Source organism: Symphalangus syndactylus, chromosome 11, assembly GCF_028878055.3.
Source record: "Symphalangus syndactylus isolate Jambi chromosome 11, NHGRI_mSymSyn1-v2.1_pri, whole genome shotgun sequence".
NCBI classification, from domain to species: Eukaryota; Metazoa; Chordata; class Mammalia; order Primates; family Hylobatidae; genus Symphalangus; species Symphalangus syndactylus.
Window position 1 is genome coordinate 87,536,533 of NC_072433.2, and position 26,267 is coordinate 87,562,799.

Consider the following 26,267-nt stretch of genomic DNA (forward strand, 5'->3'; position numbering starts at 1 on the left):
TGAGGTCGGGAGTTGGAGACCAGCTTCACCAGCATGGACAAACCCTGTTTCTACTAAAAATACAAAATTAGCCAGGCATGGTGGTGCATGCCTGTAATCTCAGCTACTTGGGAGGCTGAGGCAGGAGAATCACTTGAAACCGGGAGGCGGACGTTGCCATGAGCCAAGATCACGCCATTGCACTCCAGCCTGGGCAACAAGAGTGAAACTCCGTCTCAAAAAAAAAAGAAGAAAAAAAAGAAAAAAGTTTAAATAGAAACTAAGTCTTTAATCCATCTTTAGTTAATTTTTGTATAAGGTGTAAAAAAGGGGTCCAGTTTCTGTTTTCTGCATATGGCTAACCAGCTCTCCCAGCACCATTTATTAAATAGGAAATCCTTTCCCCATTGCTTGTTTTTGTCAGGTTCGTCAAAGATCAGATGGTTATAGATGTGAAGAAAAGTGTGGTGATTCAAAGACCTAGCACAAGAAATACCACTTGACCCAGCAATCCTATTACTGGGTATATACCCAAAGCAATATAAATCATTTTACTATAAATATATATGCACACATATGTTTATTGCAGCACTATTCACAATAGCAAAGACATAGAATCAACCCAAATGCCCATCAATAATAGACTGGCTAAAGAAAATGTGGTACATATATACCATGAAGTACTAAGCAGCCATAAAAAGAGATGAGATCATGTCCTTTGCGGGGACATAGATAGAGCTGGAAGCCATTATCCTCAGCAAACTCACACAGGAACAGAAAACCAAACATGTGTTTTCTCACTTACAAGTGGGAGCTAAAAAACAAGAACACATCGACACAGGGAGGGGAACAACACCTACTGGGAACTTCTGTGGGGGTGTAGGGAGAGGGAGAGCATCAGGAAAAATAGCTAATGCATGCTGGGCTTAATACATAGGTGAGTGGTTGATAGGTGCAGCAAACCACCCTGATACACGTTTACCTATGTAACAAACCTGCACATCCTGTACATGTATCCCAGCACTTATAAAATAATATTTTCAGTATGAAATGACAATTGTCTACATGAGTAAATAACTGGATTTTGATTGTTATGATAAAATTTAATCATATGTTTGTTGAAACGAAATAATGGTGCCATGTAGAGTCATTAATGTCAACAAAGTCATTTGCTTCAGTATCACTAGGATTGTGTGCTTTGGCAATAACACAGGCATATTAACATTTTCCCATCAGGAGTAAAGTAAGCAAGGTGCACCATGTCACAGCAGCAATTTGTAAAGAACAAATTGTTCTTTACAACCAAGGCAAGTATTATAGGACCGTAATAGTTACTTTCTCTTTTGTTCTTTCTTGCTGTTAAAAATATTCCGTGCCTTTTTTTCCCTAGCAATTGGTTTGGTGATTTTAGTTCACATCTTCTTATAATTGGGGTCTTCAGGTAAGAAGTTTATAATTTGGCATAATGCCTTCATAATACACTGGAAAAAAAACACACTTGTAAAAAATACTACAGATCAAATTCTGGATTAGCCAATTCCTAGCTATAATATCTGGGCAAATTACTCATTTTTTTGTTTTTTTCTGAGGCTCAGGGTCCTGTCCTGAAAAAAAAAAAATGGTGATAAAATTGCCTACCTTTCAAGATTGTTGCTGTACTTCTTCTCAGCCTCTTTAATAGTCTTCTTCTCTCTTTTAACCTGCCGTGAAAACTGGTATGTTTGTTCCTTGAATGTCCAGTTTTGGTGCACTGCTTTTCTCTCTCTTTCCATTTATGTTGCCTGATTCAATCAACTCACTTTTTCTCACTATATATTTTACTAATGGATACCAATGTTAAGCCATTAGTCTGATTGTCTCCTCTGAATTTGAAACTTCTTTTCCATTGGGCATATTAACTTGATTGATCCCACAAGCACCTCAGACTCAAGCGCATAAATCCGGTCCTCGTCCCTGCTGCTCTTTGCTCTCAAACATTTTCCCCATAACCAAGACCCTCATTGTCACCTTATTGGGACAATCTTCCCAAATCAAATTTTAACTCTTACAGTTTCAGTACTCCTAACTCCTCCTTCACTCTCTTTTTCAAATGTTTTCATGGAATGTGCACATGCCATTGCAGAGCATAGTCACCTATGTAAAATAAAAATAAAATAATCACTGTCTAGGTTACAGTGTTCAATATGTCCCACTTCCGAGGTACACTTATTGCCACTTAGATTGGCAGGTAAGATCTTTTATGAGCTGGTTCCTATTTACAACAGCTCAAGACATTCTTCTCTCTTCTGTAATCTATGATAGTGATATAAAGCAAATAGAATTACTTTCATTCTTTTCACAGATCATACTAATACCTGTACATTTGCCTGTACTGTTTGCTCTACTTTGTATATCCTTTCCAATATTCTTTTTCTGACTAACTCTTTGGTATTTAATTAAAACATCTTCTCATTCAGAAGGTCTTCTCTGAATCTTCAAGTTGAGTTATCTCTCCTCCTCTTAGCGTGAATCATATTTAAAATTATTTGCTTACACATCTGTTGTCACCCTAACCCTCCAAATACATGGATATGGAGTTCAAAGGGCAGTTATCTGTCTCTTATTTTATGCCCACTCAGTATCTAGCAAAATGCTTGGTAGTAATTGATAGCACTAGAGTGCTCTGGGGCTCTAAAAAGTAAAAGGGTTAGAAGTTGCTGAGCTGAAAGGCTTTAACCAACACTATCTCCATTAGTTACTTTAAAAAATAACCCCAATAAATATATCAAGTTAGTGAAAACAATTATTTACTAGACAATAGTATAGATTTATAGATAAATCCTTTAGCCACACACATTTTTGGATACAAAAAATTGCAGAGATATTATTAAGTAGTGTTTGTGATAATTCCTTTAAAAAACAAATGCTTTAGTTACTTTTTTAAAAAGTTAATCTGCTTTTATTATTATCTTCCTGAGAATCGGTATTGCTTGAAATCACAAATTATTTTTAATCACAGATTTTTGAAGGCAATGCTATAAAAATGGAATTTTTTTCACTCAACAATTATGTACTTCAGATAACTTATTTCTGAAGACATTTCCTTTTTCATCAATTATATGTCTATCACAATAAAAATACTCATCATTTACAGATAAACGCCAAAGTGAAAGAAAACTGAATAGTTTATCAGCCTTATAAATCTAAGTTTAAATTACTTTTTGCTACTCTTGCTGTTTACTTATATTTTTGCAAAATTAAATTTCATTTTCGAAAAAAATAATATGTGTTGTTTTAACCTTAAATAAAATGTTTACATTCATAAGTTTGAATCAAAATAGTTTTTGTTTCAATATGACAGGGTATAAACGAGAATAAAAAATAACCTAGTTTTTTAATATTTTTTCTAATGTCTCATCAAAGAAAAGTTTTTAAAGTCTTAATACTTTCTAATAGATTATTTTATTTTAAGTAAAATCATTTTACATGTATAAAAGACTTTCAAAACCTCCTGCAATTTTTTAAATAGTCCTAAATGGATTCACAACTTGCACTAAGCCCATCTTCAGCTATTCTTAGGTAGGCACTTAATTGCAGAAGGACAGGGCTCTGCTAAGGATATGATTCATGTACCTGAAGACATTAATCCAAAGCAAAAATTTGTGTTTGCTGACAATGATAGAAGATGCTGTTTTCTTTGCTGTAATATGAACCTGACATTTAAGTATTTCTGAACAAGAAAACATAAAAGTTAAAAAAGAAGAAGTTTAGAGTGATCTTACCACATCTTCTTCCCTTTGTGGATTTATTTTAGACACTCTCTTCTCCTAATTACTTAGAAATATCAATGATCTCAAAGAAAACAACAGTATTATACAAAGGCATCAAGAAATTTTAGAACTATCTATTGTTTAATCACATTACAGATTCAAGAAAATCATGGAGTAATTCTCATGTATATATAGAACAAGTTATGTAATATTATCTTGTCACTAAAATAATTTTCTTTTTGAACCAATATAATGTAATTTTCTTAGAAATCTAAGTATTGTTCTGCAGCAGATACATGTTTCTAACTTTCTTGCATGTTTTTTGTTCTTTACTGAGAACATGTGATGTGCCACATGTGATTGATTCTGTTGATAACATGGCAATATTGTTACACTTACCATGTTATCATGTAGATAACATGGTAATCTTGATACAACTTCACATCCCCCAAAGTATGCTTTCTACAAAAGGCACAAAACTACAGCAACATTGTCACAAATTGGATTCTCCAGATCCAGACACTAAGATGGAATCTGGGGCACAAGGTGTTTTTTAGGGATCAGCCTCTGTGAAACAAAAAGGAAGGTAACAGGATTGGCAGGGGAAAGAACTGAACTGCAAATAGAGACCCACCAAAAACATGGCAAACTCAGCAGAGAGCTTTGGAGCAAGTATTGAGCATCAAAGTGTCCTGCATGGGGGTGAAATAGGCCTTTATATTTCAGCCTCAGTCAGTCACCAGATGCAGGCTGCGGAAGAAATATTCTTTGTTGTCCTGTTGTTTATATGTAGCCTACTTCTTTCCAATTATCTGTGTCAATTACCTCTGTAATTAGAGTGATTCCTTTTCTTGCTTGTTGATCCCTGAATACAGGAGCTGTAAGCGGCTAAGTGACAGCCTTACTTATTCAATGGGATTCTTGCTGTGTTGCCTGGAGAAAGTGTTCTTCTCATGTTTATGGCATCCAATTTATCATTAACATCACCCACTGAATTACTGAGAGTAAAGGTAAAGGGGACACTCTTATTTTCATTCCTGGTCCCTAGAACCATATATTCTTCCTATTGGAATCACAGAGTCAAAGATTTTCAACTAAATGCCTATACTACATATTGATATGATATTCCATAGTTGAAGCATATTGCACCCTGGCTTCCCCTACAGCTAGGTCTTCAGCAAGCCTTTCAAATGCTCTATCATGCTGGAAGCTTGGGTATTATGGTATATGAGGGCCTAAATTCCTAGACCTGCTTTGTATAAAGTGAGTCACCTGTTGTGACATAACATTATGTGGGATCCAGTACCAGGCATGCAAACACTCTGTGAGCCCTCAAATATATTGTTGGCTAAGACCTTGAAGACGGGAAAGGTAAACATGTACCCAGAATATGTGTATGTTTTTCTGATGAACCACTGACCCTTTTAGAATGTAAAGAAAAATATAGTCAACTTGACACCAAGTGGCCACTTTGTCTCCTTCAGAGAGGGTCCCTATCAGGGGTTCAGCACTGGTATCTGATGGTGGCTCCTCGTAAATCAAACTTAATGGAGTATGTGTTATTTGGTTTACATGCAGCTTACATAACAACCACTCTGTCAACATCATGCATATGTTCATTGTGTTGGTACCAGAAGAGTCTAAGACACACACAAGCTGATGTCATCTGATGGTCTATTTTATCCACTTGGCTGTGGAAATCCTCTTCCGTAGTACATGCTTTCTGGTGGACATTAATATGTAACACAAAGATCTTCTCACATTGCAGCTGCTCCCATATATCCATTGATATATGCCTCTAACTCCAGACCTTTTTGTCCTTAATCTTCTAATCCGGTTATCTCTTTTCCTTTAGTGAAATTTTTTCTTATTTGTTTGTTTTGTTTTTTTTTTAAGTAAATAGCTAGGCTTTTAAGCCCTACCACAGAGAGTCAACAGACAAATTGCCCAGGGAAAAGTTATGACCTCAGGGAAAGTGAATTTCTACAACTAAGGCAGATCCTGAAGAAGCTCACCAATAAAGGTTGCATACTCACACATTCCCTGAAGCTTGACAGTAAGTTATTCTTTGAAGAGACATGCAAAATGTGTCTCTATATCTACAAAAAATATATAATGTGATGACTTCTTCCCTAGAGGGAAACAAGGCATTTGGAGAGATTTTAAAAAGAGGCCCCCATAGATATCCCATGATCAAAATACTTAGTGGGAATCACACATTACCCAGATGCAATAATTATAGATTTTTATTTTCTATCTTCATGAAAAAATTCAAAATTTTCCTCCTTTCTCTATCCATTCCAAGTTCATGAAGGAGGGATTCTAGTTATTTGGCTGTGTATAGAGCAAAGAACAGTCAAAAACTTCACAGGAAAAAAAAAGGGCTGAGCAGATATTGAGAGTCAAATGAAAGAACAGAAGCTAAGTAACTGCCTGGGATGTATAAGGGATATCGTAAGATACCAAGGCAGTGGGGAAAGTGTACATGTGAAGGCCTAAGAATGAGAGTATGATGATTAGGACAGCAGGTTACTTACGACAGAATGACAGACTGCTTATTAGGAGCAGCATATGAGAGGCAGGAAATGGATGGAGACAAGATTGGAAAAATATTAGGGAACACATTCAAAACTTGTAAACCATGCTGTGGAATGTGAAATTTATGTCAGGGGTGCGAGGACATGGAAATATTAAAGCAGAGTTGTGGTGATATGTTCATATTGTACTTGCACTACAGAAATATCATTGGAACAGCTGTTTGAAAATAGTCAGAAGCTGGGCGCGGTGGCTCATGCCTGTAATCCCAGCACTGTGGGAGGCCGAGGTGGGAGGATCATGAGGTCAGGAGATGGAGACCATCCTGGCTAACACGGTGAAACCCTGTCTCTATTAAAAATACAAAAAAACATTAGCCGGGCATGGCGGTGTGTGCCTGTAGTCCCAGCTGCTGGGGAGGCTGAGGCAGGCGAATGGTGTGAACCCGGGCGGCGGAGCTTGCAGTGAGCCAAGATCGCGCACCAGTGCACTCCAAACTGGATGACAGAGCAAGACACCATCTCAAAAACAAAAAAGAAAGAAAGAAACAAACAAACAAACAGAAAATAGAGTCAAAGAGCTCCTCTGCTGTCTTCAAACATCGACAATGTCACAGGATCCCTCTCCCATAATAAGATCTCCTGTATTTCTGAAAGGTAAGTCACTGACATTTCTGAAATGTCCAGTTACCTATGCTTCCAAAACTGCTATAATAGAAAATGACATTGAAAATTTTTTGATGAAGCCAGCATGCAAAGGAAAATTACTACTACAAGCCAAGAAGGTTTTATACTGGAGTCATTCCATCCGTGTCCAAAATCAGATTTGATGGCCAAGACCAATTAAAATTTATCATGATATCAATTATACATGCAGATTCTGATTCTGTCTATATAGAAGTGGGATGGAACAAAAGTGGGTCAAATTCCAAAATTCTGGACAAATATAATGGAGTATTTTACAAATAATGATACAAAATTGACCGAAAGTCATGAACAAACTAAAGATTTTAATAATACTTTAGCAGATTAAAATTTTTAACAAGATAAAGTTTTAACATGTAATAGTCATGCTACAAAGCATAAAAAAAGCTTGCATCTACTTTCATTATGAATATTGTTGTTCCCAAAGTATAGACCTTGTATTTTATGTTAGGATAAGGTATAATACGTGGATTTTTTTTTATAGTGGGAGCCATTATTCCATCACCCCAAAACTCCCATCAGATTATCTTAGAAAGAAACTTAAAGACTTCAACATGACTAAAGACTACACCGTAGGTGGAGCCAGGATGGCCGAATAGGAACAGCTCTGGTCAACAGCTCCCAGCGTGAGCAATGCAGAAGACAGGTGATTTCTGCATTTCCGCTTGAGGTACCGGGTTCATCTCACAAGGGAGTGCCAAACAGTGGGTGCAGGACAGTCAGTGAAGCGCACTGGGCACGAGCTGAAGCAGGGCGAGGCATTGCCTCACTCGGGAAGTGCAAGGGGTCAGGGAGTTCCCTTTCCTAGTCAAAGAAAGGGGTAACAGACGGCACCTGGAAAATCGGGTCAGTCCCACCCTAATACTGTGCTTTTCCAACGAACTTGGAAAACGGCACACCAGGAGATTGTGTCCCGCACCTGACTCGGAGGGTCCTATGCCCACAGAATCTCGCTGATTGCTAGCACAGCAGTCTGAGATCAAACTGCGAGGTGGCAGCGAGGCTGGGGGAGGGGCGCCCGCCATTGCCCAGGCTTGCTTAGGTAAACAAAGCAGCCAGGAAACTCAAACTGGGTGGAGTCCACCACAGCTCAAGGAGGCCTGCCTGCATCTGTAGGCTCCACCTCTGGGGGCAGGGCACAGACAAACAAAAATTCAGCAGGAACCTCTGCAGACTTAAATGTCCCTGTCTGACAGCTTTGAAGAGAGTAGTGGTTCTCCCAGCATGCAGCTGGAGATCTGAGAACAGACAGACTGCCTCCTAAAGTGGGTCCCTGACCCCCAAGCAGCCTAACTGGGAGGCACCCCTGAGTAGGGACAGACTGACACCTCACTCGGCCAGGTACTCCTCTGAGACAAAACTTCCAGAGGAACTATCAGACAGCTGAATTTGTGGTCTCACGAAAATCCACTGTTCTGCAGCCACCGCTGCTGACACCCAGCCAAACAGGGTCTGCAGTGGACCTCTAAGAAACTCCAACAGACCTGCAGCTGAGGGTCTTGTGTGGTAGAAGGAAAACTAACAAACAGAAAGGACATCCACACCAAAAACCCATCTGTACGTCACCATCATCAAAGACCAAAAGTAGATAAAACCACAAAGATGGGGAAAAAACAGAGCAGAAACACTGGAAACTCTAAAAAGCAGAGCACCTCTCCTCCTCCAAAGGAACGCAGTTTCTCACCAGCAATGGAACAAAGCTGGATGGAGAATGACTTCAACGAGTTGAGAGAAGAAGGCTTCTGACGATCAAACTACTCCGAGCTGCGGGAGGAAATTCAAAACCATAGCAAAGAAGTTAAAAACTTTGAAAAAAAAATTAGACGAATGGATAACTAGAATAACCAATGGAGAGAAGGGATTAAAGGAGCTGATGGAGCTGAAAGCCAAGTTTTGAGAACTACACGAAGATTGCAGAAGCCTCAGGAGCTGATGCGATCAACTGGAAGAAAGGGTATCAGTGATGGAAGATGAAATGAATGAAATGAAGGGAGAAGGGAAGTTTAGAGAAAAAAGAATAAAAAGAAACGAACAAAGCCTCCAAGAAATTTGGGACTATGTGAAAAGACCAAACCTACGTCTGATTGGTGTACCTGAAAATGACGGGGAGAATGGAACCAAGTTGGAAAACACTCTGTAAGATATTATCCAGGAGAATTTCCCCAATCTAGCAAGGCAGGCCAACATTCAGATTCAGGAAATACAGAGAACGCCACAAAGATACTCCTCAAGAAGAGCAACTCCAAGACACATAATTGTCAGATTCAGCAAAGTTGAAATAAAGGAAAAAATGTTAAGGGCAGCCAGAGAGAAAGGTCGGGTTACCCACAAAGGGAAGCGCATCAGACTCACAGCCGATCTCTCGGCAGAAACTCTACAAGCCAGAAGAAAGTGGGGGCCAATATTCAACATTCTTAAAGAAAAAAATTTTCAACCCAGAATTTCAGATCCAGCCAAACTAAGCTTCATAAGTGAAAGAGAAATAAAATACTTTACAGACAAGCAAATGCTGAGTGATTTTGTCACCAGCAGGCCTGCCCTAAAACAGCTCCTGAAGGAAGCACTAACATGGAAAGGAACAACCGGTACCAGCCACTGCAAAAACATGCCAAATTGTAAAGACCATCGAGGCTAGGAAGAAACTGCATCAACTAACGAGCAAAATAACCAACTAACATCATAATGACAGGATCAAATTCACACATAACAATATTAACTTTAAATGTAAATGGGCTAAATGCTCCAATTAAAAGACACAGACTGGCAAACTGGATAAGGAGTCAAGACCCATCAGTGTGCTGTACTCAGGAAACCCATCTCACGTGCAGAGACACATATAGACTCAAAATAAAGGGATGGAGGAAGATCTGTCAAGCAAATGGAAAACAAAAAAAGGCAGGGGTTGCAATCCTAGTCTCTGATAAAATAGACTTTAAACCAACAAAGATCAAAAGAGACAAAGAAGGCCATTACATAATGGTAAAGGGATCAATTCAACAAGAAGAGCTAACTATACTAAATATATATGCACCCAACACAGGAGCACCCAGATTCCTAAAGCAAGTCCTGAGTGACCTACAAAGGGACTTAAACTCCCACACAATAATAATGGGAGATTTTAACACCCCACTGTCAACATTAGACAGATCAACGAGACAGAAAGTTAACAAGGATATCCAGGAATTGAACTCAGCTCTGCACAAGTGGACCTAATAGACATCTACAGAACTCTCCACCCCAAATCAACAGAATATTCATTTTTTTCAGCACCACACCACAGTTATTCCAAAATTGACCACATAGATGGAAGTAAAGCTCTCCTCAGCAAATGTAAAAGAACAGAAGTTATAACAAACTGTCTCTCAGACCACAGTGCAATCAAACTAGAACTCAGGATTAAGAAACTCACTCAAAACCGCTCAACTACATGGAAACTGAACAACCTGCTCCTGAATGACTACTGGGTACATAATGAAATGAAGGCAGAAATAAAGATGTTCTTTGAAACCAACGAGAACAAAGACACAACATACCAGAATCTCTGGGACACATTCAAAGCAGTGTGTAGAGGGAAATTTATAGCACTAAATGCCCACAAGAGAAACCAGGAAAGATCCAAAATTGACACCCTAACATCACAATTAAAAGAACTAGAAAAGCAAGAGCAAACACATTCAAAAGGCTGCAGAAGGCTAGAAATAACTAAAATCAGAGCAGAACTGAAGGAAATAGAGATACAAAAAACCCTTCAAAAAATTAATGAATCCAGGAGCTGGTTTTTTGAAAAGATCAACAAAATTGACAGACCGCTAGCAAGACTAATAAAGAAGAAAAGAGAGACGAATCAAATAGATGCAATAAAAAATGAAAAAGGGGATATCACCACCGATCCCACAGAAATACAATCTACCATCAGAGAATACTACAAACACCTCTATGCAAATAAACTAGAAAATCTAGAAGAAATGCATAAATTCCTCGACAAATGCACCCTCCCAAGACTAAAGCAGGAAGAAGTTGAATCTCTGAATAGACCAATAACAGGCTCTGAAATTGTGGCAATAATCAATAGCTTACCAACCAAAAAGAGTCCAGGACCAGATGGATTCATGGCCGAATTCTACCAGAGGTACAAGTAGCAACTGGTACCGTTCCCTCTGAAACTATTCCAATCACTAGAAAAAGAAGGAATCCTCCCTAACACATTTTATGAGGCCACCATTGTCCTGATACCAAAACCTGGCAAAGACATAACCAAAAAAGAGAATTTCAGACCAATATCTTTGATGAACATTGATGCAAAAATCCTCAATAAAATACTGGCAAACCGAATCCAGCAGCACATCAAAAAGCTTATACACCATGATCAAGTGGGTTTCATCCCTGGGATGCAAGGCTGGTTCAACACATGCAAATTAATAAATGTAATCCAGCATAGAAACAGAACCAAAGACAAAAACCACATGATTATCTCAATAGATGCAGAAAAGGCCTTTGACAAAATTCAACAACACTTCATGCTAAAAACTCTCAATAAATTAGGTATTGATGGGACGTATCTCAAAATAGCAAGAGCTATCTATGACAAACCCGCAGCCAATATCATATTGAATGGGCAAAAACTGGAAGGATTCCCTTTGAAAACTGGCACAAGATAGGGATGCCCTCTCTCACCACTCCTATTCAACATAGTGGTGGAAGTTCTGGCCAGGGCAATCAGGCAGGAGAAGGAAATAAAGGGTATTCAATTAGGAAAAGAGGAAGTCAAATTGTCCCTGTTAGCAGATGACATGATTGTATATCTAGAAAACCCCATCATCTCAGCCCAAAATCTCCTTAAGCTGATTAGCAACTTCAGCAAAGTCTCAGGATACAAAATCAATGTACAAAAATCACAAGCATTCTTGTACACCAATCACAGACAAACAGAGAGCCAAATCATGAGTGAACTCCCATTCACAATTGCTTCGAAGAGAATAAAATACCTAGGAATCCAACTTACAAGGGATGTGAAGGACCACTTCAAGGAGAACTACAAACCACTGCTCAGTGAAATAAAAGAGGATACAAACAAATGGAAGAACTTTCCATGCTCATGGGTTGGAAGAATCAATATCGTGAAAATGGCCATACTGCCCAAGGTAATTTATACATTCAATGCCATCTCCATCAAGCTACCAATGACTTTCTTCACAGAATTGGAAAAAACTACTTTAAAGTTCATATGGAACCAAAAAAGAGCCCACATCGCCAAGTCAATCCTAAGCCAAAAGAACAAAGCTGGAGGCATCACGCTACCTGACTGCAAACTATACTACAAGGCTACAGTAACCAAAACAGCATGGTACTGGTACCACAACAGAGACATAGATCAATGGAACAGAACAGAGCCCTCAGAAATAATGCCGCATATCTACAACTATCTGATCTTTGACAAACCTGACAAAACAAGCAATAGGTAAAGGATTCCCTATTTAATAAATGGTGCTGGGAAAACTGGCTAGCCATATGTAGAAAGCTGAAACTGGATCCCTTCCTTACACCTTATACAAAAATTAATTCAAGATGGATTAAAGACTTATATGTTAGACCTAAAACCATAAAAACCCTAGAAGAAAACCTAGGCAATACCATTCAGGACATAGGCGTGGGCAATGACTTCATGTCTAAAACACCAAAAGCAATGGCAACAAAAGCCAAAATTGACAAATGGGACCTAATTAAACTAAAGAGCTTCTGCCACAGCAAAAGAAACTACCATCAGACTGAACAGGCAACCTACAGAATGGGAGACAATTTTTGCAACCTACTCATCTGACAAAGGGCTAATATCCAGAATCTACAATGAACTCAAACAAGTTTACAAGAAAAAAACAAACAACCCCATCAAAAAGTGGGCGAAGGACATGAACAGACACTTCTCAAAAGAAGACATTTATGCGGCCAAAAACCACATGCAAAAATGCTCATCATCGCTGCCCATCAGAGAAATGCAAATCAAAACCACAATGAGATAGCATCTCACACCAGTTAGAATGGCCATCATTAAAAAGTCAGGAAACAACAGGTGCTGGAGAGGATGTGGAGAAATAGGAACACTTTTACACTGTTGGTGGGACTGTAAACTAGTTCAACCATTGTGGAAGTCAGTGTGGCGATTCCTCAGGGATCTAGAACTAGAAATACCATTTGACCCAGCCATCCCATTACTGGGTATATACCCAAAGGACCATAAATCATGCTGCTATAAAGACACATGCACATGTATGTTTATTGTGGCACTATTCACAATAGCAAAGACTTGGAACCAACCCAAATGTCCAACAACAATAGACTGGATTAAGAAAATGTGGCACATATACACCATGGAATACTATGCAGCCATAAGAAATGATGAGTTCATGTCCTTTGTAGGGACATGGATGAAACTGGAAACCATCATTCTCAGTAAACTATCGCAAGGACAGAAAACCAAACACCGCATGTTCTCACTCATAGGTGGGAACTGAACAATGAGAACTCATGGACACAGGAAGCGGAACATCACACTCTGGGGACTGTTGCGGGTTGGGTGGAGTGGGGAGGGACAGCATTAGGAGATATACCTAATGCTAAATGACGAGTTAATGGGTGCAGCACACCAACATGGCACATGGATACATATGTAACAAACCTGCACATTGTGCACATGTACCCTAATACCTAAAGTATAATAATAAAAAAAAAAGACTACACTGTAGTTCAGAAAGGAAGGCCTAGTATTTATAGGGATAGAAAAGAACATTGGGAAAGGAGACATGCCATGGGATGTAGAATTAAAAAACAAAAGGGTTAAAGAGAAATTGGTTAAAGGCATACAAATAAAATTGTATAGATGGAATAAAGGGAAATTACAGTTAGTAATAACTTATTGTATATTTTTAAATAGCTAGAAGAAAATAATTATAATGGTCCCAATAGAAAGATCGATATTTGAGGTGACTGATATCCTTCTTACCTTGATTTTATCATTACACATTGTATATACGTATCAAAATATCATATATCCCCCCAAAATGTGTACAGCTATAATATGTCAATAAAAATCTAAAAAAGGTAATAAGTGTGGAGAATATATGAAGTAAAATAAATATTTGAATATACAGATTTCCATCAGGTGCAAGCAAAAGCAATAATCTGTTTGCATAATTATTGCAACTGGAGAGAGTTTTTGTATTTATTTAATAAGAAGTATGCTGTCTTCAGAATATTTATAAAAGAATAGCAGAGATGAGAAAACATTCAATGTAGCAACATCCATATGGGGAAAATGAAAAATTTATCCTGCCATACATGGCGATCTATATGGAAAAATACAACTAGTAAATGTTCATGTATCTGAGACTGTTTTGAGGTATGGTCTCATTTTCTATTCCAAGATGTATTAACTTTTCCCATCCAATTAGAAATTTTCCTCTTCAGTCAATATTTAATTTTCATTGTCTCATATTTTCCAAAGTATAGGGGTTTCCTCTCCCCTCTTCATGTAGAATTGAAGGTCTGCAATTATTTCCAGCTAAGGAAGCAAAATGCATAAATCTGGAGAGTCTCTGATCAGTAGCAGGAGCACACATTCCACTAAGGACCAAAGAGCACATTCTTTCAACTGTTTTGTCATTCCTGCCTTATTTACGTGAGTTAAGGAATAAAAAATCAAATTATCAGATCATCTCTGTAATTTTCCAAAGAGCTGAAAATAAGACCATCAGAAAATTATTTCCCTTTAGTTGCTGATTTCTAGTTCTCTGTTTCATATGACTTGTGTGTGAAAAGCAGTTTTGTAACTCTGACTAGTTTTCATTATATCATTGTCTCTCAGATTGCCTTTTTAAGGGATTCTATAGCTTAAGCTGTTTTAAAAAATAGATTTAAGTAAGTGTTAAGGCACCTTTTAGTGTGACAGAAATTCAGGTTTGGCATGGTACAGATTTATATAGATTCACTCTCTTAGTCATTCCATTTCCTCCAGTATGGATCCTCAATATGAACCATTAAAGAGTACAACAGCTAATCTTAGTGAATAACCAAGCTAGACTGTCCAAACAACCTGTGGTCATTAATCATTTCTGTGAAATGGAATGCTTTTATTTAGCATGCCCAGGTTCTAATTTATATTTCATGAATTAATTTACGTTGAATATGTTTATATTTCAAATTTTATTTATATTTAAGTACAATACCATGCCAAGAAAACTGAAATTCAGTATGCGTGTGTGTGTGTATGTTTATGCATATTTTCACAATTTCCTACATGAAGTCAAATTCTTGTAACAATGTTGACTCAAAGATGTTTTTCTTTCATTCTATTAAAATTATGAAAAATTTTATGCAGCACAGTCCAATAGATTTGTTGCAATGATGGCTGTGCTTTATATCTATGCCTTCCAAAGTGGCAGCCACTAGCCACACATGGCTATTGTGCACCAGAGATGTGGCTGGTACAACTGAGGAAATTAATTTTAATTTAATGTAAGTTTAAATAACACTCTGCATTTAAATTTAAGTAACATCTTTGTGTATCTAATGGCTACCACATTAAACAGGACAGATCTATGGCAGTTAGAAACAGTTACTGTGCTCTCATTTTCACAATAATGAGACAAAACAATTAAGTAGAATTCTTAAGCACAATTCAAAAGGCATAATATTAGATGTAATGTGACTAAAGGAACATTGAAGATGCTCTAACTCACCTTAGAAGAAATGGAGAAACATAAAGGAAAGTTTCTAAAGGAAAGAAAAACAAGTTGTCTCGAAGTAGGACTAGGAGTTAAAGCCAAGTTGATTCTTTGTTCACTTGCAGAAAAAAAAAATAAATAAACAATTAAAATCATCTTGACCATGCCTACTTTCAAAAATAGATTGTTCTATTTACTGTGATTGGTGCTTGTGCGATTTCTTCCACTGTTAACTTAAGCATTAAAAAAAGAATCATCAGAAAAATCCTATAAACTTAAGAGTATCCTCAAAATACCAAATCAGGTCCCCACTGGATCCCAGAAAAAACTCGTAAATATTTTAGAGCTTGGTAATCCATATTTTCCATATGCTGTTTAATATCTCACTCTAAGCAATATGTAATTATCAATTTTTTTATTTCCAGAGGAAGAAAATCATTAATTTATTTATTTTTCCTACCTATGTACTTTTAAACCTAACTCACCATTCATAGCAGCACTAGGAGGCAGTATTAGGGAGCTAATATTAAGTCCTGCTCATGACAATGAATTTAAATTCCCTTACTTTCCTGTCCCCTTGTTCTCACTTCCTGTTGTGTTTCAGTTGAACTTAACCTCCAAATTGTATTGTTTAGCTCAATTTGTGGTCCTCTTGTCATCCTCCACCAACGGACTTTTACATCAGATGCCTCTAATTTCAGCTGCAGTTCAGCACTGAGCTCTTAATCACTCTCTTGCTCCTCCTGCTCCTGACTACTTTGGGCCACTGTAATTCCTCTCTCCTTGCACTCTAAAAGTAAGACTTCTGTGCCCATTGACTTGACTGATACGCCAAAAGGACTTATCATGGTTAAGTAATTTTATAACTTCTATAGGTATCTTGTACTCAAAGATACCATTTAGAGCATTATCTACATTTCTGATTTCTTTAAAGAATTTGATTTTAAATTAGAAGTACACAAAGGGCGGTAAGGGATACTGTCTAAGCATTCATCTTTCTGGTCTTTGGATATACCAGATGTGAGAGTTAAAGAAAATCACAAATTCATTGATACTCCTCCCATCAAGTGGGTGGGTTCTGTGACTGCTCTAATAAAATGTATTGGAGGGTTTCTTGTGTGTGTGTGTGTGTGTGTGCGCGTGCATGTGTGTGTGTGTGCATCTGTTTCTGCCTCCATACCTTTAGAGACTGGCAGCTTCCACTTCATGTTTATTGGAATACTCACTCTTGGAAGTCAGCCATCATCCTGTTAGAAAGCCAAAGCTGCCTCATGGAGAGGACTAGCCTGGCTGAGCAGCCAACATCAACTTTATTTTCCATGTGAGGAGCCTCCTCAACACCTAAACCTGATTTACATTATGAATCCTCATCTTGAAAATAATTATATATTGAACTGAAATTTCTGGTCTTGAAATAGGGTGAGTGTATTTTTCATGTGGGAATATTTTAAAGAGTTTTTGGCCAGAGGTTTACTGTGACAGGTCAAAAATGATCATATATTCCTTACATTTCTCTCACTGACAGTTGGAGTCCATACCCACTATCCTTGAATCTGTGGACTCTATGGCTACTTGAGTATAGTATAAGTGACAGATTATGAGACTGAAAACTTTCAATTCCTCTCTCTTGAAATACTCACTCTTAGGTGCCAGCCACCATGCTGTGAGGGAGCTGAAGTAAGCCCACATGAGGAAGAATTGAGGCCCCATGCCAACAGCTGCAGCTAAGATCCAAGCTCTCAGCCAGCACCAGTTCATCCGGTATGTGAGTAGCTGCTCCAGCCATGGTTGAGTCACCACAGCTGATAGCACATACAGCAAAGACTTGCACACCATAGAGTCTATCCTGGATTCTTCATCCACAAAGTCAGGAGCAATATAAAATTTCTATTTCAAGCCAATATGTTTTGGCATTATTAACCAGAAACAGATCATTCAAATCCCAGAGTATTTTCACAGTAGAATATCTCTGCTCTACGTGGAATTATCGCCACACAAATCTTTTCAGAGCTAGTTTCGTTCACTACTTAGTACTCATTTAAATGAAATATCATAAGAACGTATACTCAGTCTCAGGTATCTTTATACTCTCAAGCCAATCACATTATCTTTTTTGTGTTTGTTTTGTTAAGTGTTTATCTGTAAATACCCACTCCTGCCATAATTAGAACACAAGTTCCATAAATTAAAGGAATTTGTTTGACTTTTTATTTGTTGTATCACTTTCATTTAAAGTAATACCTCAATATACATGCACTTACTGCACATTTGTTGAATAAATAAATCACTAATTCTGTTCTACTAACTTTACTATAAAAGAGGATTTGATTATGTGGTAATAGAGACAGAAATACTAGAAGCTTATCGGTCCATCTTCTGTATTCCCAAATCCTTTCTCATTATTTCTCAAATATTGAGTCATTAAATTAAGAAACTAGATTATAAATGACTCAAATCTTCATAACTGACCAATGACAATGATATCTTACACCTACAACCGAAATATCCAGATAGTTGTAATGTTGGCTAGTTGATCACAAACCAATGTAATTTGATTTGACCTGGATAAATTTGTTACGATAAATTAGAAAAATCAACATCAAAATCTGCTGTTCAATCACACAACCAAAAAAAATCCAATCTGTGGCTGCAGTTAGAGCATTTTTCATGGATTGCAGTGGCATCATCATGGCTCACTGCAACCTTGGCGTCCCAGGCTCAAGAGACTCTCCCAACTCAGCCTACCAAGTACCTAAAAACTACAGATGTGTGCCACCATGCCTGGCTAATTGTTTTTTGTTTTGTTTTTATGTAGAGATAAGGTCTCACTATGTTGCCCAGGCTGGTCTTGAACTCCTGAGCTCAAATGATCTTCTTGCTTCAGCTTCCCAGAATGCTAGGATAACAGGCATAAGTGACCATGCCGGGCCTGCCTCTCTGATCTCACATATTTTGGGTTAGATGATAGTTTTATACACACACGTGCACATACACACACATGCACACACATTCTCAAAAACACAAATGCTTTACTCCACTTCTTTTTACCTAATTCAGAGCACTCTTGCTGTCACCACATTTGTCCAGAAGCATCTATAACTGTGTTATCCTTTTGCAATGTGTGGATTTAGTTATTGGAAAATAAAAGATCATAGTTTCTTTTTTTAATCTACCTTTTAGAGAGAAAATGTCGTGCCTGTGGGATCTAGAAGACAAACTCCTTTCTTTTTAGTTCTGCTAGTACCCTATGTGCCTTTACTAAAACCTTATTGAATGAATTTCAGAAAGTCTTTAATTGTCATCTCCTTCCCCTTTGTATTCTACAAAGTTCCCAACAATATCAATGAATAAGAAGGAAGTCTTAAGGCTCCAGGAATCCCCTCAGGGAGACTAACTTTCAGAATTTTAGGTAAGTGGCTGACTGGACAGATGTGTAAGGTAGCATTATATTTTCCTAATAAGTGTATAATGTAGCACTCTTATACTGCCCAAGAGAATGGCTAAATGTGCTTAACTAACATTACCTGTGGTTCAGTTGAAGCAATCTAGTTTTTTCTCCTAAAATACAGATTTTATTTATTTATTTATTTTTGCCAGGGGGGGATAGTTCCTCAAGAAAATTCCCATTAAAATTTGCATTGTAAAAGTACAACTGAGTCAGCTGTTATACCCTTGATTGTAGAAATATAAAAGGCAAAGTCTCTTTGTTATCAACGTATTAGAGCAATCATTATAAAACTGTTATATCATGAGGAAAATTGACCTTGACAATTAGATCTTGAAAGAGAATTATTCCTTACATGCTTCTCATGAATTTAAAATTTCCTAAGTACTATTTTCCAAATGCTTCGTTTTCCAGTATCTGTTAAAACACTTATTAAAACTTAGAGTTTACTTGTTTGAAATTTCCTGTAATCTATGAGGTTTTTTTTTTCTTTTTCGTTGACATAAAAATGTCTTATGTCAAATTTCAAGGGAACCACACATTATTATCTCCCAGGGCCCTTGACAGAACCAAAGCAATCACACTAGTATTCCCCCAGTTTCCACTCTCAGATGCTTTTGAATCCTGTCATCCAAATCATCGTGGTGCTAATACATTCCCAAGCACTGAGGACTCAGAGGAGCATGATGCTTCAATGTGTTTATAGAATACATTTCATATAGACAGGCACGAAAGGAACAGTTTGCATAATCATCTGCCAAAAAGAATCCATCTGTCAGAGAACAGTGGAAGCTGATATCAAACAAGTTCACATTAAAAAACAAAATCTCAATTCCCATTCTATGCACTTCATTTCCTTGAGCCTAATTATCAATATGCATATAAATGGGGAAAAATACTTCCTCGTTACGCTTCACAATTCTAATCCTGGCAAGAAACAACAATAACTGCTTTACCATCATTTTGCAGGGGGCTGTACCACACAGCTGAGAATATTGGGGCTGAAAATGTCAGGCCAATTGCTATTGTAGCCAATGTGAAGTTTTACTGCTCGTGACAAAAGGGGTGTGTGAACAACAGAAATATTGTCTCATCTCCTTAGTGTTAACTAATCCTGGCTGAACCCCAAAAAAGAAACACAGCCCAGTTTCCCTGAAAAGCCTCATTTAGTAGTTGCTTTCTGATAAAGTTTTAAAATTTCTGCTCAGTTAACCATAGAAGAAACACTGGTCTTCAGAGAGAAAAAAAAAATTGAAAAGATAAATTTTAGAGACTAAAATAAAATCCAAATGTTCAGTAAAAATGCAAAAGGAAATTGAATTATTTGCTTCACAATTTTTTTTTTTTTTTTTTGAGATGGAGTCTCGCTCTGTCGCCCAGGCTGGAGTGCAGTGGCACGTTCTTGGCTCACTGTAACCTCCGCCTCCCGGGTTCAAGTGATTCTCCTGCCTCAGCCTCCTGTGTAGCTGGGATTACAGGCACACACCACCAGCCGCAGCTAATATTGTATTTTTAATAGAGACAGGGTTTCACCATATTGGCCAGGCTGGTCTCAAACTCCTGACCTCGTGATCTGCCCGTTTCAGCCTCCCAAAGTGCTGGAATTACAGGTGTGAGCCACCACGCCTGGCCTTCACAAAACATTCTTAACTTACAGAAATCATTTGTGCATATTCTTTAAGAACTGAACTCTCAAATTTTTAAATTTATTTTTGATTTTTATTTGTATTCGTTTAAGGGGTATAAGTGTAATTTTGCTACATTATATGAATATATTGCATAGTGGGGAAGTCAGGGCTTTTAGTGTCTATATCACCCAAATAACTTACTTTGTACTCTTTAAGAAATTCTCCATCATCTACCCCCTTCCCGTTCCTCAACCCTTCCCCCCTTCCCAGCATCTGCTGCCTCTCATTCCACAAACTATGCTCACTTTATTTATTTATTTATTTATTTAGAGATGGAGTCTTACTCTGTCGCCAGGCTGGAGTGCAGTGGCACAATCTCGGCTCACTGCCACCTCTGCCTCCTGGGTTCAAGTGATTCTCCTGTCTCAGCCTCCCAAGTAGCTGGGACTACAGGCCCCCACCACCATGTCTGGCTAATTTTTTGTATTTTTAGTAGAGACATAATTTCACCATGTTGGCCAGAATGGTCTTAATCTCTTGACCTCGTGATCCAACCACCTTGGCCTCCCAAAGTGCTGGGATTACAGGAGTGAGCCACTGTGCCAGGCCTCTGTTCACATTATTTATCTCCCACTTATAAATGAGATAATATGGTATTGTCTTTCTGTTTCTGAGTTGTTTCACTTAAGATAATGGCCTCCAGGTCCATTCATGTTGCTGCAAAAGACATGATTTTCTTCTTTTTATGGCTGAATAGCATCGTGTGTGTGTGTGTGTGTGATCCTGTATATACATACATACATATATACACACATATATATTTATGACAGTTTCTTTATCCAATCTGCCATTGATGGACACTTAGATTGATTCCATACCTTTGCTATTGTGAATATTGCTATGATAAACATACGAGTTCAGATATCTTTCGATATAATTACTTCTTTTCATTTCAGTATTTGCTGGGTCGAATGATAATTCTCCTTTTAGTTCTTTGAGAAGTCTCCATACTATTTTCCACAAAGGTTGCACAAATTTACATTCCCACATAGTATAAGCATTCTCTTTACTCCACATGTTAACCAACATGTTATTTTTGTCCTTTTAATAGCCATTCGGAATGACGTAAGATATCTCATTATGGTTTTAATTTGCATTTATCTGATGATTAGCGATGAGCATTTTTTTCATATGCTTGTTGTCCATTTTTATGTCTTCTTTTGAAAAGTGTCTATTTATGTCCTTAGTCCACTTTTTAATGGGGTTATTCATTTTTTGTTTGTTTTCTTACTTCGTTAAGTTCCTTGCACATTCTGGATATTAGTTCCGTAAGATATAGCTTGAAAATATTGCACTGTCTCAATTTTAATATGATTTAATTATATGTAGCTTAAAAATATGAGAACTTACACAAGGAGAGGTAAATCTCTACTTTCTGAAATATGAGTTGAAAAATCATTGTGCTACAATTATTTGAAAAATGCAATATTTGGAAAATATTTAATTGCCAAAGCATAAATTTCTATGCTTTATGTCAGGCAATGTTCTAAGATTAGGGTTCTAGCAGTAAACAAAACTGAGAACACTTGTTTTCATGGGGCTTGTATTTTAGTGAGTAGATGTTTTTAGTAATACGATATTGGAAGTAGTTTGTTTTAATAAAAAATATATTTTTGAGTGTTTTGCATATTTCCTATAAGACACTGTATGTACTTCTTTTCTCTTCCCAACAAAAAAGAAAATGCTCTTTTTTTCATTAAAAAAATAAAATACCCGAGTCTTCAGCAACCTTCTAAATATTTCTCTAGATTTGAAGGTGGAATCTATTGATGAAAATTGGTAGAAAGATTTAAATTTCTAACTGCAGTTTACAAATTCTTATGATCATAGATCACATTATTTTATCTTTTAGATATATTATTTCTGTTGAAATAACTCAGTTTATAATGTTATATTTCATTTAGTATTCATGCATTTTTTAGATTATAAAAATTACAGAATGTTTATAAAACAGAGATTTAGGTTAGTGCCAATCATAAAAACTAGATTTGAGGGCAAACAGAAAAACAGAATTGAAGGCAAAATTTTAAGAATCTGTTAAATATGTGTCAATAAGTAGGTACATAATATTTTATGCCTTTAGTTTTCCTGATTGACTAAAATTTTTCCATGACCTTCTTTGAAATTTCAATTTGAAAAAACACTGAAAGAAAAAAGAAAAGATTTCTGTGCATTTAATAAGAACCCCAATGAAAACAATTCATTTATATTTATGTAATGCTTTTCAATATTTCAATTATTTTGCATTCACTTTTTGTTATGAGGACAGTCTAATGAAACCGGTTCACTTCATTAAGATTCCAATCTGTAGTTGAGATAACTAAGACTCCAATAGCTTCAATGATAAGCAATCTAACAATGAATTATTTGAGTTTCCCACCAAAATCTGTCAGTTATTTTTGCTTTATTCATTGTATTGTCTTCATTAAAATGAACTTTGTCTACTATAAAAATTTTTAAAAGTAAGAACTTGTCACAATTTCTATGCATGCTTATAGATACTTAAATGGGAAAAATACATTCTTCTCACTTTAGTCCATCTGTCATCCACTAAGGCATTGCTCCTCAGACGTTAATGTACATACCAATTCTTTGGGGAGCTTGGTAAAAATGGAGATTCTGAACAATAATTCTGGGATGTGCCAGATATATGACTCTCTAACACGTTCCCAGGTGGTGTCAATGCTGCTAGTACAAAAGTCACACTTCGAAAAGCAAGGCTGTAAAGAAGTGTTTAAAAGAAGTGTGGTTAAGGGACTAATTCTGCTACCACTGAAGATCTTCTTTTGTGTGTCCAGATAAACTTGTACCTACGAGTGTGTGAAGATTTCTTACCTATCTTCTTTCAAGCTATTCAGAATTTTACTTTCTAAAATCTCTTAAAACTTGGACTTTATTGCTGAGTTTTGTCTGTAAGGGCTAAGTAAATTAAGCATTTCCCCTTTCTGGGCCATGTCTCCTTGTCCCAACTACATGCAAAAAAACTAATATATATTCACCCCCATTGTTTTTCCACACTAAGAAAATTATATGAAATAGTATATTTAGAGATGTAAGCATATTTTTAATATATTTATTTGCTTTATAAAAATGTGATCATATTATATATACTCTCTGCTCAGTATCTTACGGTTTTTACATAATAGATCAAAAGAAGAAAATCTCTGAGTGAGGGTTCTCTAATATCTTCATATTTTCCATAGTTAAATATTCCATATTTTATTTAATCATTTTCTTATAGATTAATATTTACCTTATTTTATGTTTTCCACAATCCAGTTGCAATTAACATCCTTGTAGCTATATGACTGAGGCTTGTATTTCCACAGGATATATTCACAGAAGACACATTAAATATACACATTTACATTTTAATGCATTTCACCTAAGAGATTTCCAAGTACTGTAAAATGTATATTTCCACTAGCAATATATTGTAATGTCTTTTTTTGTTCTGTCAACATTAGTTGTTGCTAATGAGAGAAAAAAATATTGAACATATTATTTATTGAAAGGTAATGACAGTAAACTATTTTTTGTTTTAAGTTTTCAGAATGCATGGCCTTGCAGTCTTATAGTTATTAACTTAGTTGCAAATATTAATTCTAATCAATAATAGGTATATTAACTTTGTTTATACCGTATTTTGTGAATCAGCATATGTTTAAAACTTTAGGCCAGGCTGTGGTGGCTCACAGCTGTAAACCTAGCACTTTGGGAAGATAAGTCTGGAGGATTGCTTGAGCCCAGCAGTTTGAGAGCAGCCAAGGCAACATAGCATGAAGCCATCTATACAAAACAAAACTTTATATAGTTAAATATGTCTACCTTTATGTTTTTCATAGTTTCTAGGTTTCTTGACGTGGTTATAAGCTTTTTCCAACTAATAGGATGTTTGTTTAATCTCTTACATCTTATTTTAACATGCTTAGTTTTTACCCTTAATTTACATTTACGTAAAATGTGTTTGTATAAGTAGCATGGCTTAATCATCTGTATTTTCTCCCACTTGGAATGCTATTTTGGTCAACATATTTGTTAAATCAATCATGTTTCCACAAATTAAAATACACCACTGTCAAACATAAAATTTTTAACAATGCGTGCACTAGAATCCATTTGTTTCACTCTCGGATTATTTTATTCTTATAGCAATGGCAATTTAAAATTCTGGTGGTTTTGCATTGTTTTACTGTAAGTCTATTATTCTGTAACTATTCTACTTTGTTATAAGTGACCTGGGTATTCTCAGGCATTTATTTTTCAAATGGAATTTGAGATCTTTTTACCTAACCAAAGAAATAACACATGTGATTCCAATTGAAATTACATTAAATTTATAATATAATTCAGAAAGAAGTGACAATTTTATTGTATTAATCTTCCTATCAAAAGCACAGTGTGTCATTTTATTATTCATATTTTCTTTTGCATTAAGATTAAGCAGTTTTCAAAATATAGCATAACACTAGATATACTTGATCTATTTTCTTATGCAGTTATTGCTTTTATATATTTCATTGTTATTATAGTTTTTCACTTCTATATTTTGTTGACTTACTCAAGATGCTACAAATTGCATTTTAATTTTCCCTTTGGGTACTTCTGCTTCCATTTATGACAGATTACTTGTATTAGACCAACTTATCCTTTCAAGAAGAAATAAAACCACTGTAAGAAATGCCAAAGACTGCTCATTAAATGTGATAGAGTGCAATTAAGAAAGCCCGAATTTTATAGGGCCAAGATCATGGAGAGAAAAGTATTGACATGAGCCAGACATTCTCTGCCACTTTTCCTTCCAAATATTTGTTGATTAATAACAATAGAAAACTTAGCAAACAAGCAGAAACTGTGGTTCAGAATTTATGGTGGTCGTGGTCTCATGGGGTTAGAGGGCTAAATAATTTCAATCCAAGCCTACAAATTATGTTAATACTAGAAGAGAAAGATCCTGTGGAAAAGGGAACTGCAGAAAAATGAGCTTGCCTTTCTGCGCTGTTTTTATCCTTGAGGCATTAGCAATTTCATACAGTCATAGGGCAAAGGCTAAAAAATTGAGGGAACACATAATCAGGATCTAAATTAGGTATCAGCAATTTGGGATACTCAAATTAAATTCATCCCAACACCTGTTTTTGTAAATAAAGTTTTATTGGAACAAAGACACAGCCATTTATGTATGTGCTGTCTGACCTACAAAGCCTAAAATATTAATCATTTGGCTATTCAAAGGAAGTGTGCTGACTCCTGCTTCAACCCAACATTTTGATTGCAGAAAGGAGTTTCTTAGCAAGTGTGTTAGGAAAAGAGGCATACCGTAGGACTGCCTAACGAAAAGCCAATAGGAAATTGGCTAACCTTCACAAAGACTGAAATATCCCATCCCTATTTAGACCAGGAAAAGTTTATCTTTCTTCAAAATGTAAAATATATTTCCAGGAATACCA

The 26,267-nt window shown here is 36.6% G+C and overlaps 1 long non-coding RNA gene across 2 annotated transcripts in view; it reads right to left on the reverse strand.

Annotated features, from left to right (window-relative positions):
• LOC129492510 (uncharacterized) overlaps positions 1 to 26,267 on the reverse strand; it is a 453,042-nt gene that overhangs the window by 325,769 nt on the left and 101,006 nt on the right. The gene's annotated exons all lie outside the window — the stretch shown is intronic.